Here is a 21,017-nt window from a genome sequence, read left to right as displayed (position 1 = left end):
AGACTGCAAAACTAAAGTGAAAGGAGGTTCATTAATTAACTGAACTCAGGTTCTCTAGATACTGATAACCAACCAGAAGACTTAACAGAAATCGCATACTAAGGATTTTCACGTCAGAGTCGCCAAATGGACAGCAATCTAGGTTGGACTTATTAACAACGCACTATTTCTAAAACTACGAACTACATGGAAGGAAGGTCAGTGGGTCAGTGTTTAGCATTTCGTTGACGAGGAGGTAACTAGGTAGAGTGAGAGCACTAGCTCAAACTGGCCAAGAATTTAGAGAGGAGTAGAATAAATTATCCATACCAGCATTCGCATGAGATTTACAAATGGACGTATAAATGCGTTTCCTCCCAAACATGAATGCAGTGCCCACAATTGTGCCACTTCACCTGGTAATGAATAACTGTAATACGTATCAAATAATCCAAATGACATATGAAAGTTCTCCACCTCTGTGTGACTGCCATTATCAATAGTGAAGGCAAATTCTATTTTAAATCAGCTAGTAGCGTCGAATCATTTGGAGCAAGCTACAGCATTCTGTGGAGATAACAAACGTCAGCAAAGGAGATTTGGAAGTATGACACAGCACATTGCCATTAAAATGATGAAGGATCATAAAACAGATTTTGATACCAAACTCTCAACCTTCAATCATTCAAGTTCGTTTCTTAAGGAGACCGACTGTAAACTCATATCGTAATTTGCTAGCAATGACAGTTATTTTGTATCTCTAACAGGAAAAGACCAGAAAAAATTAATAGAGCTGTGAAACAAACACAATTAAATGAAGAGTTTGTTTATCACGGCATTCGATGTAATGGTGAGTAAAATTAATTAACGATTATTGAGAATTAGCAGTTTAATAACTATCTACCACGCATCACAACCGGTGAGGATCAAGTATTACACCGAGGCAACTGATAACATAATTATGAATATTGTAGTATCATTGCCACAGATACTACTACAGCGCCGCGCCAACACAAGATTGGCAACCCGTCGTCTGCCGAACACAGCGCACTCTAGCGGGATGTGCCGCTCGACGTTGCTGGAGTGTGCCTCGTTCACTTCTTAGCTAGATTTCAACCTAAGCAGACGCACTTTCATAATCGGCCCTCAGCCAGTTTCTGTAATATTTGCATTGTTTCTCTGAGGAGGACAAATCAGGCTTAGTTCCTGAGAATATGTTGTATTACTTCATGGTATTCCCTGTTACGAGATTGTCAGTCCATAGCAGCAGCTGCAGTTCTTCAGGCTACTGAAGATAAGTAATTTCATTGTACTATGTGTTTCTTGAATAATAATCCTCCTCACTAACACTTTGCCTCCTATCAACTCGGCGTCCTACTTATTTGCATTTAGTAACGAGCTGAAAACACCCACGCGTTTTGTACCTCCAAACAGTGAGACACAATAAATATAATACTGCATAGTAATTAATTTTTTCACGGAATATTTCGTTAGACTTGGCAGTCCATAGGCATATTACAAACCGAAATACACAGTATTTGTTTTATAGTTCGTTGTGAACCGACTTTCGGCTTACTAGGCCATCCTTAATACTAAACAGATAGTCCACACGTCAGCAAGAATTTATTGCTCTACAAAGATTGTTTTTCCAAAGATATGTGACCTTTGAAGACTATATTTCTACACAGCAAAGACAAAAATGACGAAATACCCAAAGAAGTTGTGAACAAATAAGCCTTATATTACATTACATGATTAAAAACATGAGAGTAAACAGGCCAAAACAGTAAACAAGTGCGTACTGACACCGGCTACTATGTTCAATGGTCAAAAGAGGCTACATATACAAGAAAAGGTACAGGCGGGGAAGGGGGGGAGGGACAGAAGGGAGCAAAGGAAGACTGTGGGAATGTGGAACAGCTGTACTATTTGCACGAAGCATATTATCTTATGGCGAGAAATGTTTTAACTGACTGATGCTACTTTAATAAGAGTGCACAATGGAGCTGTATTTGATCATTAAGGATTAGGTCAGGATTCTGTGAACAGTTTTTATTGATATCCAGAATTTCAAGTACCATTAGTTTCTGCCTTTATTTGCTCTATGGAAGACATCACATGTAATATCATAAGAATGGCATTCATCGAAGCGTGTTCAGTAAAGACGGAACATTTCTTTTTGATTTGCTAACTCCTTTCACCCCCCTCCATGAACCATGGACCTTGCCGTTGGTGGGGAGGCTTGCGTGCCTCAGCGATACAGACAGCCGTACCGTAGGTGCAACCACAACGGAGGGGTATCTGTTGAGAGGCCAGACAAACGTGTGGTACCTGAAGAGGGGCAGCAGCCTTTTCAGTAGTTGCAGGGGCAACAGTCTGGATGATTGACTGATCTGGCCTTGTAACAACAACCAACACGGCTGTGCTGGTACTGCGAACGGCTGAAAGCAAGGGGAAACTACGGCCGTAATTTTCCCCGAGGGCATGCAGCTTTACTGTATAATTAAATGATGATGGCGTCCTCTTGGGTAAAATATTCCGGAGGTAAAATAGTCCCCATTCGAATCTCCGGGCAGGGACTACTCAAAAGGATGTCGTTATCAGGAGAAAGAAAACTGGCGTTCTATGGATCGGATGTGGAATGTCAGATCCCTTAATCGGGAAAGTAGGTTAGAAAATTTAAAAAGGGAAATGGATAGGTTAAAGTTAGATATAGTGGGAATTAGAGAAGTTCGGTGGCAGGAGGAACAAGACTTCTGGTCAGGTGACTACAGGGTTATAAACACAAAATCAAATAGGGGTAATGCAGGAGTAGGTTTAATAATGAATAGGAAAATAGGAATGCGGATAAGCTACTACAAACAGCATAGTGAACGCATTATTGTGGCCAAGATAGATACGAAGCCCACGCCTACTACAGTAGTACAAGTTTATATGCCAAATAGGTCTACAGATGACGAAGAAATTGAAGAAATGTATAATTAAATAAAAGAAATTATTCAGATAGTGAAGGGAGACGAAAATTTAATAGTCATGGGTAACTGGAATTCGAGTGTAGGAAAAGGGAGAGAAGGAAACATAGTAGGTGAATATGGATTGGAGCTAAGATATGAAAGAGGAAGCCGCATAGTAGAATTTTGCACAGAGCACAACTTAATCATAGCTAACACTTGGTTTAAGAATCATGAAGGAAGATTGTATACATGGAAGAACCCTGGAGATACAAAAAGGTATCAGATACATAATATAATGGTAAGACAGAGATTTGGGAACCAGGTTTTAAATTCTAAGACATTTCCAGGGGCAGATGTGGACTCTGATCACAATCTATTGGCCATGACCTGTAGATTAAAACTGAAGAAACTGCAAAAAAGTAGGAAATTAAGGAGATGGGACCTGGATAAACTGAAAGAACCAGAGGTTGTACAGAGTTTCAGGGAGAGCATAAGGGAACAATTGACAGGAATGGGGGAAAGAAATACAGTAGGAGAAGAATGGGTAGCTTTGAGGGATGAAGTAGTGAAAGCAGCAGAGGATCAAGTAGGTAAAAAGACGAGGGCTAGTAGAAATCCTTGGGTAACAGAAGAAATATTGAATTTAATTGATGAAAGGAGAAAATATAAAAATGCAGTAAATAAAGCAGGCAAAAAGGAATACAATAGTCTCAAAAATGAGGTCGACAGGAAGTGCAAAATGGATAAGCAGGGATGGCTAGAGAACAAATGTAAGGATGTAGAGGCTTATCTCACTAGGGGTAAGATAGATACTGCCTGCAGGAAAATTAAAGAAACCCTTGAAGATAAGAGAACCACTTGTATGAACATAAAGAGCTCAGGTGGAAACCGAGTTCTAAGCAAAGAAGGGAAAGCAGAAAGGTGGAAGGAGTATATAGAGGGTCTATACAAGGGCGATGTACTTGAGGACAATATTATGGAAATGGAAGAGGATGTAGATGAAGATGAAATGGGAGATATGATATTGCGTGAAGAGTTTGAGAGAGCACTGAAAGACCTGAGTCGAGACAAGGCCCCCGGAGTAGACAAAATTCCATTGGAACTACTGACGGCCTTGGGAGAGCCAGTCTTAACAAAACTCTACCATGTGGTGAGCAAGATTTATGAAACAGGCGAAATACCCTCAGACTTCAAGGAGAATATAATAATTCCAATCCTAAAGAAAGCAGGTGTTGACAGATGTGAAAACTACCGAACTATCAATTTGATAAGTCACGGCTCCAAAATACTATCGCGAATTCTTTACAGACCAATGGAAAAACTGGTAGAAGCCGACCTCGGGGAAGATCAATTTGGATTCCGTAGAAATACTGAAACACGTGAGGCAATACTGACCCTACGACTTATCTTAGAAGTTAGATTAAGGAAAGGCAAACCTACGTTTCTAGCATCTGTAGACTTAGAGAAAGCTTTTGACAATGTTGACTGGAATACTCTTTTTCAAATTCTAAAGGTGGCAGGGGTAAAATACAGGGAGCGAAAGGCTATTTACAATTTGTACAGAAACCAGATGGCAGTTGTAAGAGTCGAGGGAAATGAAAGGGAAGGAGTGGTTGGGAAGGGTGTGAGACAGCGTTGTAGCCTCTCCCCGATGTTATTCAATCTGTATATTGAGCAAGCAGTGAAGGAAACAAAAGAAAAATTTGAAGTAGGTATTAAAATCCATGGAGAAGAAATAAAAACTTTGAGGTTCGCCGATGACATTGTAATTCTGTCAGAGACAGCAAAGGACTTGGAAGAGCAGTTGAACGGAATGGATAGTGTCTTGAAAGGAGGATATAAGATGAACATCAACAAAAGCAAAACGAGGATAATGGAATGTAGTCGAATTAAGTCGGGTGATGCTGAGGGAATTAGATTAGGAAATGAGACACTTAAAGTAGTAAAGGACTTTTACTATTTGGGGAGCAAAATAACTGATGATGGTCGAAGTAGAGAGGATATAAAATGTAGACTGACAATGGCAAGTAAAGCGTTTGTGAAGAAGAGAAATTTGTTAACATCGAGTATTGATTTAAGTGTCAGGAAGTCATTTCTGAAAGTAATTGTATGGAGTGTAGCCATGTATGGAAGTGAAACATGGACGATAAATAGTTTGGACAGGAAGAGAATAGAGGCTTTCGAAATGTGGTGCTACAGAAGAATGCTGAAGATTAGATGGGTAGATCACATAACTAATGAGGTGGTATTGAGTAGAAATGGGGAGAAGAGGAGTTTGTGGCACAACTTGACAATAAGAAGGGACCAGTTGGTAGGACATGTTCTGAGGCATCAAGGGATCACCAATTTAGTATTGGAGGGTAACAATCGTAGAGGGAGACCAAGAGATTAATACACTAAGCAGATTCAGAAGGATGTAGGTTGTAGTAGGTACTGGGAGATGAAGAAGCTTGCACAGGATAGAGTAGCATGGAGAGCTGCATCAAACCAGTCTCAGGACTGAAGACCACAACAACAACAACAACAACAACAACTCCTTTCAAGTTCAATTAGTTATAGCCCTGTCTGACTAAATCACATTCACATTTGCCACACAAATTGCAGGGAGTTCTATAATTTTTACTCTATTCTTCTTCTTTTTCTTCACTTCATGGATTAGGCATTCTTGCCTGTTCGGCTTTGCAGTTGTCTCCAGCTTGTCTTGGATCATCTTCTTTTCCTTGGCACGTAATCAATCCAATGCTGCCTTCACAAATCAGGTATTTTCCAATTCTTTGTTTATATTTTATTGTGTGTGGATTCTGTATTTAATTCTTTCCTAGTATCTTCATTTCCTATCGTGTTCATCCTAATTCATCGTTTAACACCCCTTAAAAAATCTCATATCTGCCGATTATATTTTACTCAGCTACTTTTGAGGAATCAACTCATGCTTTGCTGCCATAAAGCAATGAGGGGTAATGCCATTATTTTATATAGTTTCATTTTCCTCTCTTTACTATTTTAAAGCTCTTTGAATGGATCTACATAAAGCTTCACATTTTGTAGCTTCTTGCTCAATTTCCTTGTGGCTATAAAAAGACTTACGTCACCATCAAGATACTCAAAATTCTATATTTGCTCAAAAACGTTGTAACCTAGTACGATTTTCGATATGGCTGGATCATGTCCTGTTACAGCAATAATTTTCATGTTATTATATAAAACTAAACATAGGGTATATTAGAATGTCAGTGGTGTTTATTGCAGTATTCTAGTGTGAATCGTGTACGAGATACCGCATTTTGAAAAGTTTCCACAGACTCTTGTTTGTGCCATTCACTCTGGGTAGTAGCTTGTGTGTTTCTTGAGTGCATTGCAACTTGGTAGTCAGTTAGTGTGTAACAATCCAAGCACTAGGTCGTAAGTGGACGATGCGATTTATCAATGCAGAAAAAGCCGACAACCTCGTGGAGTGTGGAGGATGTAGGAAGAATGTATTTAGTTCTTGTGCAATGCCTGTGGTAGCACAAAATAATGAATAAAGAAAGTGCATACATTAGTTACGTGAATTCTGACCAGTAACGAAACAGATGATCATCATAAGATCATAGGTTGTGTTCAAAATGACCACCGGCGCCGCGCGGTTAGAGGCTCCATGTCTCGGATTGCGCGATCCCTCCCGACGGAGGTTCGAGTCCTCCCTCGGGCATGGGTGTGTATGTGTGTGTGTTCTTCTTAGCATAAGTTACCTTAAGTCTAGGGACTAATGCAGTTTGGCTCCTTTTTTTTTCAACGTCAGTGGTAATACAGGCTTCCAGTCTGCTAATAGAAAGACTGCCGCACACGTGCTAGCATTTCAGTGGAGATTTCCGAGCAGGTTGCGGTAATACGTCATTGGATGTCATCAGCTGTAGTTGTTGTGTCCTTGTAGACAGCGCCTTTCAACTTCTCCCACAGAAAAAAAATCTACAGGCGCCAAATCCGGGCAACGAACCATCCAGAGTACAGGTCCTCTGCATACAATCCACTTCGTACACTATTGACTGGAGAGCCACCCCGCTGATTTGTTGGCTTGTAGCGGATGTGAATTTGAAATGGTTCAAGTGAAATGTATAGAGGAGGAGTTTGCTAAATGGGGATAAATTGCAGGAAACTAGCCTGACAGGGCAAAGAGAAAAAAGTCGAGTGGACGTGTGGCCAGAAACTCATTCCAAGGGAGACACACCCACTTGATGGTGCGGATAAAAGATCTTTCACAACGACCTCCATATCAGCACCAGACAGATGGACCGCCAATTTGGGATAAGCTAGACAACTGTGTGAACAATAATGGAACATTCTCCACAAGAATTGCCACTATTTGGGTGCACACCTTATTACCTACGGAGTGGCCTCTGTGCTAGCAGTTTTTTCTATGGTGTGTCGCACAGGCCACCACGGTGCTGGAATGTCTGTCATCCATTGTATTCATAGACGAGGCAAGCTCTATGAGGAGCGGTATCAACAACCTTCACAGCACTCAGCTGTGGCCTGTCGAGAATCTCCATCATATGATGGCAGAAAACAATCAGCATCAGTTTATATTCTCTGTGTGGGTGGCGATAATTGGCGATCACCCCGTGGGACCAGTCATTTCACAGATGAGGCATATCTGCATTTCCTGCAGGTGACTGTGTGGGAAGGTAACTGGCATTCTGACCATTCCCCAGACTGCCTCAGGAGGAACCTAGAAACACCATGCGTACCTACCTGTGACTCAGAAGCCTTGCCTATCAGTTACCTACTACGTATGAAGCTACGTTCACCTAGTCTATAACACCATAAATCAAGATGGTGGTGAAACATGCCCTCTCTCCTCCAATCACAATGTTGTATTTCACCTTGAAACAACCACTCACAGTGCAGTAATTTTCCAGTCATTGAAATGAAACAGGTCAAGCAGTATGTAGTCACCATGTTCAGATTCATGTGGTAATTCTACATAAAAAAGACACTACCTTTACCTAAGTTGTGAATAATGTCAAAAGCTACGAAAGTTTCACATGAATTTCGTAATGAATTAAACAAAAGGAATAGGTAGCAGTTTTCTACAAGTACAATACATCAGTAATGCATGTGTCTGCAATCACACACACACACACACTAACACACACACACACACACACACACACACACACACACACACACACACAGGCAGACAGATTGTTTACTGTAGTACACAAGTACAGCTATGGATCTCTCAACATGAACAATAACAATAATTCTGCACCAAATAGAAATTATCTTCTAAATGAATATATATTAGATACAAAACGCATAAACCACTGCCACAATAACTCAACTGTGTTGTAAAATAAAAAAAATAAAAATTGATGTGCCTTATATATTGGCAGACCTAATAAAACTACTAGGAAGAGCAGTGCTTATGAACGCTTACAGTTTGATTGTTGTACAATATTTTGCAAGTACAACAGACCTTTACATTAAATATTTCCACATCTAAATAGTTGGTATTGCTTCTAAAAAGACTTTTGTTTCGCTTATTAGGACTACTGGAATAAATTTTAGACTAAATGACGAGCATAATCTGCTCTTTGCAGAAATTCATTAAAATATATAAAACTTCATTCAATAAATTGCGAAATTCATTTGTGATGTACTGATGATCTAACTTAAATGATAAATTGCATTTGTCGACCAGGCGTACGAAAGTAAACAATGTTATTACCATGCGTTGGCACTCACAACAGCTAGATAAAAATCGAGGACTGCTGTACTCATCATGACAGTTACCTCATGTTGGGGTATTAACTTTGTATTACAATATAATACGTTTGTCATCTTCTGCTGATAATACTAAACTATGCTGTTATACAGGGGTAACTACATGACATTTTCACAAAAAAGCATACTGACCACATGTGTGTCTACCATTACCCCAATCATGTTGACTACCATTACCCCTAATGCACGTAGCATACTGCTGGGTTTAATAAGGGTCAACTGACACGGTGACTGCCATTACCTCAGTCATGTAGACTAACATTTCCATAAAACATGATGGCAGTGTATGTGATCACCTGACAGCGGGTGTCAGCTCTTGCATCTCCACTAGTCTTCGAACACCAGGAACTGACTGTGCATGCACTATAGCCTGACAGAAAGTTCTGAATAGTTCTAACTAGTCCCAACAAGTCACATCGTTCAGTACCACCAAAATTTTATCAAACTGATTTACGTTACAGTTAAACTGTACGAAATTGCCCTCCCGTGTAAATATTTTCTAGCGTAACCGTTTTCCAAAGTAACAGTTTTACAGTGTAGCTGTCTTCTGGTGTAGCTTTTCCCCAGTGCATTACTTTTTCAGTGTAATCACAGATACTACTGGGTGTAGCAATGATTGTCAGTTGACATGTGGACTGCCATCACATAGCATGTGCATTTATCTTGACATGTCGAAATATGATATCGCTGCAGGTTATGTCAACGATCATACGCAGAGGTCAATTGAGCTAGTTGAGATTTGTTCCGGCAAGCTGCCACCACTACCAAGAAGAAAAAGGGAATAGTCTGCAAATTTAGAATACCTGACGCCAACAAGTGAATAGATTTTTCCAACAACTAAAATACTTTTATTCATGAGACCATGTGCATAGGCTAGGAGCCTATGAGTCATACCCACGATTCCTCAGTATGGCATCCTCATTATATCACATACAGGTTATTGACATTTACCACACAACGTCACAACCCAAGACGGTAGAATCCATGGTATTGTGGTGGTTTTTCTCTTAAAGGTCATTAAGATACTGCACTGTGGTTGATTGTTTAGTCTTCATGACCAGTAGAATACAAAGTCTCACTTGCTGACTATTTTTGTTTCTTGGGCAAGTTGTAGCTTGCTGGAACAAGTATCAGCTTCCTTACTGGACGTCATGATTAGCCTTTCTGACTCTGGTAAATGCACAAGTGCTGCTAGGTGAACTCTTTACATAATTTAATGCACAATTCGAGTGAATCTTACGTAATTTTTATAACATGGCCCCACATTTTTTCAATAAGGACATGATGCATATCTTTGAAGTTGGTGGCTATATTCTTCTTGAACCGTTTTATTTTAGTTGGCAGTAAATTACTGCAGTGGAAGTGATTGTTTTGTTAAATTACTACTATATGTCTGGAGTGGAGGAACATGGGTTACTGCCATCTTGGTTTAAGACGTTATTCGAAAGCGGGGTGTAGCTTGTCACATGATCGATAAAGGTGGGGGGGGGGGGGGAGGTTCATTTGACATCATGAGGACTATTGCTATGGGGATTCTTGCCTCCACCTGTCACAACCCAAAGAACGACCAATGTGCATATTTGTTCCAGAATGCATATTGCCTTCCGGCCACCCTTCCTACTCTGCTGGAAGACTATCCTTTGATGATAAGATATGGAAATGCTCATATGGTATTATTGGCCAGGTGAAGCTGTCTGGTGTTGACTCGCTGTATCCTTGTATTTGATGCTACTTTCGGAACGTGTGGATCTTTGAGATGAAGATGGCAGGAGAATGATTAGAACCACACAAACATCCAGTCACTGCACGAAGAAAATGGAATCGAACCCTGGACCCTTTGATCTGAGGTAGTGGCGTTAATCACTAGACTATGAGCTGTGGACCAAATTGGCGGTATAAAGGGTGATGTGGCTACTACCTCATGGTGCTCCAGCTCACCGCCATCTTGCTTGTGCAGCTGAAACGCTAGTAGACACAGATCGTTATCACTTGCCTAGTGTGTCCTTATCTGTGCTTTCACTCGCTGAAATCTTAACTGTCATCTTTTTTCTCCACCACCAAGCACGAATATCTACCTGAGATAACATTTCTGGCCATATTCCCGTATGACCTTTTCTACTCTTTATCTTCTAATTGATCGTTTCTCTCAGTCGGTCGTCCCCTTTAACAAAATCATCGTTCACACAAGACAAGTATGAATGTATTATATCTGTACATAGTTTACAGAACGCCCTTTCACACTGATAAAAACTACAAGCTTACGCATTAGTACACACACGTTATGTCAAAACAGAGGCCTCATATAGGGTGTAGCATTGTGCTCTTTCATTGCCAGTAACAATTAACACCAAAAATTTCCGAGTCGGATTGTATGTTTATCCTGCTAACCTTGGGAAGAAGATTTTGACAAATGAAGAGATAATGTTCGGCTCATTGAATCTTAAGCTCTCCACTCACGTTTCTGACACATTACACAAAGTCCACACGTGTCGGTCTTTGTCTTTGACGTTCTAGTGAACTGCTGAAATCCTTCCCGCAAGGTCACGTACAACTCATATCTTGCAGGTATTCGTTGCAGGTAGATAGCATAAGATACGCTATCAGTGTTCTTTCCTTTGTAAATTATTGATGCCACACTTTGTAATCTCCAGAAAGTATTGTTAAAGATATAGACAGTTTAAATTCTTCATTGCATGAACAATCACAACAGTTGTAAATATTTACATGGAACACAACAAGAAAATTACCATTTAAATATTGAGTTTTAAAACCGTATGTTCACTAGGAAATGTAATGCGTTTTTCAGTGCTGTAACAATTTGTAATCAAATGCCTGTTGAAACTGGAATGAAAGTACTAAACGATAAAAATAATATGAAATCTCATTTTCTCAACAAATTTATCTATTGTGAGATTGTGAACATTGATATTAGTATGAGCTTTTCAAAAAATTACGTGAACTCATTGACAGCAGAAAGCCCACGAGCTCAGAAACATGTCTGTCCAGCTGTGTAATTTCTTTACATGAATTTGGCGCCATGGTAAGCTTAATTTATAGCACGTCTCGAAATTATTTCCAGTGATGCACCACAAGAAAACCACAATATATCAGAGACATGTATGTGTATCAGGTTTCTAAAACGTACTGGACGTTCGCTTGTGTTTTCCTACCTTGAACTAAATAGTCTTCTTACTGACACCGAGCAAGAATCCATTTTAGCCGTACACAATATTCTAAAACCAAGGCTGCATCCAGCAAGAATAATTCGCGTATTTTGAATGTCGAGGCAGTCGTCATCATTGTTTACTAATTTAAATAGCTTTCATTCAGATGAAATGTGTAACCCTTCTTGTGACTGGAATTATGTGCAGACATAAACAGACAAAGATACACCTTCAGCTACCATGGCGATATGTTAATGACTTGTATAATATTACATATTTTAGTATACAATATCTGTGTTTTACAACGTCTGTTTGTTATTATACAGTGTCCTTCTGATATGCATGTACGTCTCAAGGTCATTGGGTATACAACCAATCAGTCATTGTAAGCCTAGGCATAACAAACTAAAATGTATATTACATGCTTCGACGGCTGAAAACGACGATAACAACATCGACTCTTCCTATTGCGGGAATAACATACCGTGTGAGCATTAGGGGATTTGGAGAGTGTGGCAGTGTGGATCGGTCCAGGGATCGTGCCAGTTAGCCCGAGTGTCTAAGGCGACAAGTGGGACAGTTGCTTTCGCTGCACCCCATAAGAAAAAAGTCAGGTGGTTAGGTCAGGCGATTGTGGATGCCAAAGTCCCTGTGAAATTATGCGAACACCAAAAACATTGAAACGCGAGTTGTATGCGCGGTTGCACCGTCTTGTTGAAAATAACCCTTCGGTATTTCATTTAACTCAAGTTATCCTATGAATGGGTACAGAATATCACTGCAGTGTCGTTGTGCGTTTATTGTTTCGTTGAAAAATCCAGGCAGGCGAACAATCGTACGGCAAGCGCGGCTAACAATCATACGGCACTGCGGAGAGACTTTTTGAACACTCAGTATAAGATTTTGAGGTGCAGTTTCTGGAAAATGGATTTAAACGTAGATAAATGAGAAAGGTGTTGTGTATCTTCTAAGCACACTAACGTATGTGACCAGCTAATACGTTAACGAGGACACAAGGAGTCAGTTAGATTACACAAATCGAATTAAGGATGATAAGAGGTATATAAACTATATTTCCTACACAAATACCATCGCTGATAAAACGGGTATAATATGGTCAGACGTTGAAAGACTGCTCTTTATCGGCTGAATGATTTGTTCGTAATAGTACTTAACAGGTCTGGTTTACTTCTCCTCAGATGGTCAGAAGAACGCTAAGTGCAGAAATGGGAAGAAGTCTATTGTCATTGCAACAAACACACACACACTCATATCCACAAACACACACACACACACACACACACACACACACACACACACACACACACAGCGCATCAGAAATTAATCGGTGTACGTATAAATACAGGAACTATGGTTAAACTATGCATACACACAGCAGCACATAGCGGTAATTTTATTATCAGGTTAATAATATGGCAGCAACCTGTCTTTAATACTAGTGAGAAAAATATCAACCTGAAGCTGCAGCTGTGGAGCGTCTTTTTTCCCCGACATTGGTGCTCCTTCCTAATATTACGTCATCTACATCACCAGCTGTATCTGAAATTAGTCAATGCTCATTTGCTACAGGTAAGTGCAAGAAGATGTACAGTGACGAACCAAAAACATTGGTACACATGCGTAATATCGTGTGGGACCACTACGAACACGCAGAAGTTCCGCAACATGACGTGGCATAGACTCGACTACAGGTTGAAGTAGTGCTGGAGGGAAGTGACACCACGAATCATGCAGGGCTGTCCATAAAGCCGTAAGAGTATAAGGGGACGGAGATCTCTTCTCAACATAACGTTGCCAGGCATCCAAAATATGCTCAAAAATGTTCGTGGCTGTGGAGTTTGGTGGCCAGCGGAAGTGTTTAAACACAGAAGAGTGTTCCTGGAGTCACTCTGGGCAATTCTGGACTTGTGGGGTGTTACATTGTCCTGATGGAATGGCACAAGTCCGCCGAAATGCACAATAGACATGGACGGTGCAGGTGATCAGACAAGATGTTACGTACGTGTCACCTGTCACAGTTGTATCTAGACGTATCAGGGGTCCCATATCACTCCAACTGCACACGACCCTCATTGTTACAGAATCTCCACGAGCTTGAACAGTCCCCTGCCGACATGCAGGGTCCATGGATTCATGAGGTTGTCCCTATACCTGTACACGTCCATCCGCTCGATACAATTTGAAACGCGACTCGTCCGACGAGGTAACATGTTTCCAGTAATCAACAGTACAACGTCGGTGTTGACGGGCCAAGGCCTAGGCGTAAAACTTTGTGTCGTGCCATCATCAAGGGTACACAAGTGGGCCTACGGCTCCGAAAGCCCATATCGATGAGGTTCCGTTGAATGCTTCGCACACTGACACTTGTTGATGGCCTAGCACTGAAATCTGCAGTAATTTGCGGAAGGGTTGCAGTTCTGTCACGTTCAACGATTTTCTCCAGTCGCAGTTGGTCCCGTTCTTGCAGGAACGTTCTCCGGCCGTAGCGACGTCAGAGAGATTTAATGCCTTACCGGATTCCCGATATTCACTGTACACTCGTGATGTGGTCGTTCGGTGAAATCCCCACTTCATTGCTACCTCGGAGATGCTGTGTCCCATCGCTCGTGCGCCGACTATAACACCACGTTCAAACTCATTTAACCTGCCATTCTAGCAACAGTAACTGATCTAACAACAGCGCCAGATACTTGTATTACGTAAGCGTTGCCGACCGCAGTGCCGTCTTTCTCCTGTTTACATATCTCTGTATTTGAATACGCATGTCTAGACTAATTTTTTGGTGCTTCAGTGTATAAGAGGCGTCTCAGCGTTCATCTAGAACTCATCGTTGACCTCTGATATTTTAATCATCCCAAATAGCTGGAGGGAATTTCAGCAGCTGCGTGATTTGCAACTTGTAAACAAACTTTAAATCCCTCTGCAAAGAAGTGTAAGGGATTTATAGTGTTGTGAAATTGCGACAGACACATCGCTGTTGGTTTCCTTGGATAGCTGCATCAACTCGTCGAATATTTTCTGCTGTTCAGACTCTCATTTCAGGTCCCTTATATTTGACACTGGTTACAGGACATGTCTCACACATTGTTTCACTCACCCGGATATTGCCTTTCTGCGTAGAAACGGAAATGCCGGTCTCTTCCATGGAGTATTGTGGACAGCCGCAACGCTGTCCACACGAGAAAACTCCTCCGCTGCCTCAGTACGCAGCTGCGCTGTACAACGTTCCGTACTGAACTAAATGGCTTACTACACTCCTGGAAATTGAAATAAGAACACCGTGAATTCATTGTCCCAGGAAGGGGAAACTTTATTGAAACATTCCTGGAGTCAGATACATCACATGATCACACTGACAGAACCACAGGCACATAGACACAGGTAACAGAGCATGCACAATGTCGGCACTAGTACAGTGTATATCCACCTTTCGCAGCAATGCAGGCTGCTAATCTCCCATGGAGACGATCGTAGAGATGCTGGATGTAGTCCTATGGAACGGCTTGCCATGCCATTTCCACCTGGCGCCTCAGTTGGACCAGCGTTCGTGCTGGACGTGCAGACCGCGTGAGACGACGCTTCGTCCAGTCCTAAACATGCTCAATGGGGGACAGATCCGGAGATCTTGCTGGCCAGGGTAGTTGACTTACACCTTCTAGAGCACGTTGGGTGGCACGGGATACATGCGGAAGTGCATTGTCCTGTTGGTACAGCAAGTTCCCTTGCCGTCCTAGGAATGGTAGAACGATGGGTTCGATGACTCTGCAGTGTCCCCTCGACGATCACCAGAGGTGTTCGGCCAGTGTAGGAGATCGCTCCCCACACCATGAAGCCGGGTGTTGGCCCTGTGTGCCTCGGTCGTATGCAGTCCTGATTGTGGCGCTCACCTGCACGGCGCCAAACACGCGTACGACCATCATTGGCACCAAGGCAGAAGCGACTCTCATCGTTGAAGACGACACGTCTCCATTCGTCCCTCCATTCACGCCTGTCGCGACACCACTGGAGGCGGGCTGCACGATGTTGGGGCATGAGCGGAAGACGGCCTAACGGTGTGCGGGACCGTAGCCCAGCTTCATGGAGACGGTTGCGAATGGTCCTCGCCGATACCCCAGGAGCAACAGTGTCCCTAATTTGCTGGGAAGTGGCGGTGCGGTCCCCTACGGCACTGCGTAGGATCCTACGGTCTTGGCGTGCGTCCGTGCGTCGCTGCGGTCCGGTCCCAGGTCGACGGGCACGTGCACCTTCCGCCGACCACTGGCGACAACATCGATGTACTGTGGAGACCTCACGCCGCACGTGTTGACCAATTCGGCGTTACGTCCACCCGGCATCCCGCATGCCCACTATACGCCCTCGCTCAAAATCCGTCAACTGCACATACGGTTCACGTCCACGCTGTCGCGGCATGCTGGCCAACACCGCGGTTCCTGCTGTGTCCGCTGTGCCGTGCGTGTGATCATTGCTTGTACAGCCCTCTCGCAGTGTCCGGAGCAAGTATGGTGGGTCTGACACACCGGTGTCAATGTGTTCTTTTTTCCATTTCCAGGAGTGTATATGAGTCCGATTACAAGCGATAGATGGCGTATTAATTTACTATGTGCGACCGGACATACATCGTTTTTTACTTTGTGTTGTGGTGTAGTTTCTGCTCCCTGTAGTATACACGAAGATCAATGAGTGTTTCTTGGGTTGAAATGTAAAATAGTCATATATGGTGGCTTGTGTTGCTACTCACTAGTATTTAAAGGAATTCATCACAGTAACGTTCAGCAAACGTATTTGTTCACAGCGCCATCATAGTTTCGGTTACAATTACATACACGCTCTACAGAGGGTAGCAGAGTCTGCAATTTTCTATACAATACCAACCTCTATTCCCCAACACCTTGCTCTAATACACAAATTTCAGTGCACGTGTTCCCAATGACTCGATGATACATATGTTAGAAAAGATATTTCGCAAGACAGGGACAAAAAGAAGTTTAGAAAATCAAGTGTTTCAACTGAGAATAAGCTGGACAAATTAGGCGCTGCCTTAGAAGGAACTCCGAGAAAATAGTTGAGTAAAATCTCACAGAGCACACAAAGATAAACTGAAACTTTTGAAAGTACTGATGAGTTGAAATGTAGTTGGTCGACATCAGTACTGCAACTCTCTATTGTAGTCCATGCTTGATGGAGAGTCTGATCTTAAAATGCTTCTTTTTCCTCATGACTGCATGACAGCTTCCTGGCCCCGCGAGGCGTGCACATGTAGGTTTTTCAGGATAGAGAAATCTCTCCACAGGTCCGATAAGATCCCTTCTGAGTCCAGACAGAGTGACGTTCATCACAGAAGATCGGAGAAAGAAATTATTAATACAATATTAGTTAACTGCAAGAGAATCTATAGAAAGGTCCCGGAACTAATCTTCCTTATAAACGGTTCCAATAACAACAGAGTTCTAGACAGAAATCCGATCCTAAATTTCGAATACAATGTGTATAAAAAAGAAAGGGTGAACGCTGAAGCTAGAGGCGTCTAATGAGATAATTAAAGATTCTGAATACGAAACAATTTTGGTGAGCAGGAGAGTTAAAAGTGGATTAAACGTGATCACCAGATGCTTTGATGGATCCCCTGCCTCAGCAGCAGCAGCAGCAGCAGCAGCAGTGGCGCATCAGTTGAGGGCAAACGTGAAGAGTATTACGCGTAAATTTCCTGGCATCTTACAACTTTAAGCAGAGATTTTAACTTATCTATAGGCTGGAAGACTAAAGTGTTTAAGACGGGTGGCAGGGACAACGAATCATGTGAAACTGTTGAGCAGTTAATCAGAGAACCGAATCTTGTAGATAACATCTTATACCTGCTAGTGACAAACAGACCCTAACTTTTCGACTCAGTTCGTGTAGAACATTAAATCAGTGCTCAGCAGGCCGTTACAGCATCAATGAATATGGCTTTGAAGATTAATGCAAAGAAAGGCAGGAAGGTCTTTCTGCTAAGTAAGAGTGACAAAAAACAAATGTCAGATTACCTGAGAGGTCAACACGAAAATTTCATCTTCAGCACTAACAACGTTGCATATGAATAGAGAAAGTTCAAGTGCACTGGACGATATGATTTAGATAGGTACATGCCTAGCCAAAATTAGCGTAAGGACAGCTATGCTGAAGCGTTCAGCGAATTCGAAAGTAAAACACTGTCAACCGACTTGACAGAAAATCGTAAGAAGTTTTGGTTTATGTTAAATCAGTAAAAGGATCGAAGCCAACTATGCACACCCTCTGGGACCATAAGGACAGTGAATCGAAGAATGACTCAGAAAAGGCCAAAATACTAACCGTCTTTTTTCGAACTGTTTCACAGAGAAAGAGGGCACTGTAGTGCTTCTTTTAAAACACACAAACAACAAAATGGCTGATATCGAAATAAGTGACCACGGAATAGAAAAGCAATTGAAACCGCACAACAAAGGGAAGGCCACTGGACCCGACGGGATACCAATAAGATTCTACATAGAGTATGCGAAAGAACTTGCCCGGCTGGGTCAGGGATTTTCTCTGCCTCGTGATGACTGGGTGTTGTGTGTTGTCCTTAGGTTAGTTAGGTTTAAGTAGTTCTAAGTTCTAGGGGACTGATGACCATAGCTGTTAAGTCCCATAGTGCTCAGAGCCAAAGAACTTGCCCCTTTTCTAGTACCAGGGTACTGTAGGTCTGTGGTGGAGCGTAATGATCTTGATGATCGGAAAGAAAGCAAAGGTCGATCCCGTTTTCAAGACAGGTCTCCGAACAGACGCAGAAGACCTTTAACTCTGACGTCGGTCAGTTGCTGAATTTTGGAACATATTTTATGCTCCCGTATTATGATATTTCTGGAGGCCGAAAGTATCCTCTGTAGGAACCAACAAGCGTTCCGAAAACAACGATTTTGTGAAACCCAGCTCTCACGAGACCCATAAAGCAGTAGATATACACGCTCAAGTAGACGCGTGTTCTTTGACATTCGGAAGGCATTCGATATAGTTCAGCAGTCTCTCCTAGCGAACAAAATACAACTATGTGATTGGATTGAAGAGTTTCTAATAAACAGAACACGTCATTCTTCTGCAGACGTAAAAATAACTTCGGGTCTGCCATAGGGGAGTGTCATAGGACTATTACTTTTCAGGATATATATTATAGACCTTCCATAAAATACCTATGATTATGCGTGAGAAGCGATTTGAAATGGAACGACCACATAAAATTAATTACGAGTAAGGCACATGCCAGACAGAGATTCACGTGAAGAATCCTGAGGAAATGTAGTCCATCAACAAAGAAAGTGGCTTACCTATCACTTGTGCCACCAATGCTTGAATATTGCTCGTCAGCCTGGGATCCGTACCAGATATCACTGACAGAGGGATGAGAGAAAATCCAAAGAAGAGCGGCGCGTTTCGTTACAGGTTCACGTTTAGTAGGCACGACAACGTCACAGAGATGATCTATCAATTTCAGTGGTAGACGCTGCAGTAGAGGCGTTGTGCATCATGATGTAAGTTATTATTCAAGTTCCGAGAGCGTACGATCCTACGTGTATTTCGTGAAGGGGCCACGAAAATAAGATTGCAGAGATTCGAGCTCACACGGAGGCTTCCCGACAAACTATTCGCGACTGGAACAGGAAACGGGGTTCGGCAATGGTACACAAAGTACTCTCCGCCTCACACCATAAGTTGGATTGCGGATTATAGATGTAGATATAGATTTATCGTAGTACGTCAGCCTGCACAACGGTCCAGTCCATATCAGTTACATCAAGAGAGTCTGCATGATGTGGAAAACTATGGAGTGCGGTTTCAATTAGCGCAACTCTACTTATTCGACCAATCTTCGAAACTATAATTTCTCGTATTTATATGTACCATTTGTTGCAGCCTTTTACCAACAGCGAGGGGACCCACGGTTGTTTTATGCAGGACGCTGCAAGCACACACGCCACCTACGTACATAGATCAGTATTCCGAGGAGCTATTGATGAACCGACAGTGCACTGGCTTCCTCCTTCCCCAAATCTAAGTCCATTTGATTCCTACAATACAGCAATGTAAAACAACTTTACCAGTTAGGAGGTAGGATTCGGATTGTGACACCAAGCATTTCGGCAGCTGAAATTCGACGAGGGTTTAACAGTATTCCTGAACGCTTTGCGACAGTGAGGCATCATGTAGAGAACGCGTGCTGTGTATGAAGATAAAATTAACCCAGTCGCAATGCGTTTTGTTTACACCGTATTGTGTATTGCGGCAGTGCCGAAAGAACCAGCCTGTGCACGTCCAATGCTAACTGCGGGCATGCGCTTGTATCGTACGTACTTGAAACACCCTGTATTTGTCCGTTGTTACGAGGAGGGGTCAAGACGTAAAGTTTCTAATAACCAGATTTTGCATTAATGTCCTGGATCGAGTTTCAAACCTCTCCGCATGGTGTGAGAGCCTGTAAGACTGTTGATGGTCACATTTCATCCTTACACAACAAATCAACAGACACCATGTCATACCCTCATCCATTCTTGTCATCCTCACACAACAGGCACACTTGAGATGCAATTGCAAACTCTGCGATGAAGGAAACTACCGGATTAGACAGCTGCATCTACTGCTCGGTGTGTCCCAGCCAACAACGCCATACAACTTCTTCTGTTTTGTTCATTGTATCGCCGTGGAATATGATGACATTTGCCTCTTGCCTCAGCCAGTTGCAATTTTCTCCCAAGGCACTCTTCTCTTGCACTGCACGCTTCCATTTAGTCTCGTTTAAAAACAATCGGTACTGCTGCTCTCATCCACCATACGGCTGATTTCTATAATTCTTTCTTTTACGTTCGCTTTCCGCCAAAAAGTTAATACAAATAAAAGAAACTGTCGTAACAGATGCATATATCTCTATATAGAAATGTGCAAACCTATGGTATCTCTATGTTCTGCGTTAACCTGTATTTTCTCCTGTTATATCATTCGCTGAACCATTCCCAGATAGGAAGGAGGCTGGACAACAACGCCTCCAACTAACTTACCCCAGAATACAGAAATTTAGCTTATGAATGGGGAACGGGGGCAGTTTATAGTGGTTCTTTTTACTTTAAAGGCTTAGCTAAAGTCC

At 42.2% G+C, this 21,017-nt stretch overlaps 1 protein-coding gene across 1 annotated transcript in view; it reads left to right on the top strand.

The window, feature by feature from the left end:
- Positions 1-21,017, top strand: part of LOC126334708 (sodium-dependent nutrient amino acid transporter 1-like) — a 175,729-nt gene that overhangs the window by 80,343 nt on the left and 74,369 nt on the right. The window lies entirely within an intron of this gene.

This window comes from Schistocerca gregaria, chromosome 2 (assembly GCF_023897955.1).
Source record: "Schistocerca gregaria isolate iqSchGreg1 chromosome 2, iqSchGreg1.2, whole genome shotgun sequence".
NCBI lineage: Eukaryota > Metazoa > Arthropoda > Insecta > Orthoptera > Acrididae > Schistocerca > Schistocerca gregaria.
This window is presented reverse-complemented; position numbering and strand designations above follow the sequence as displayed.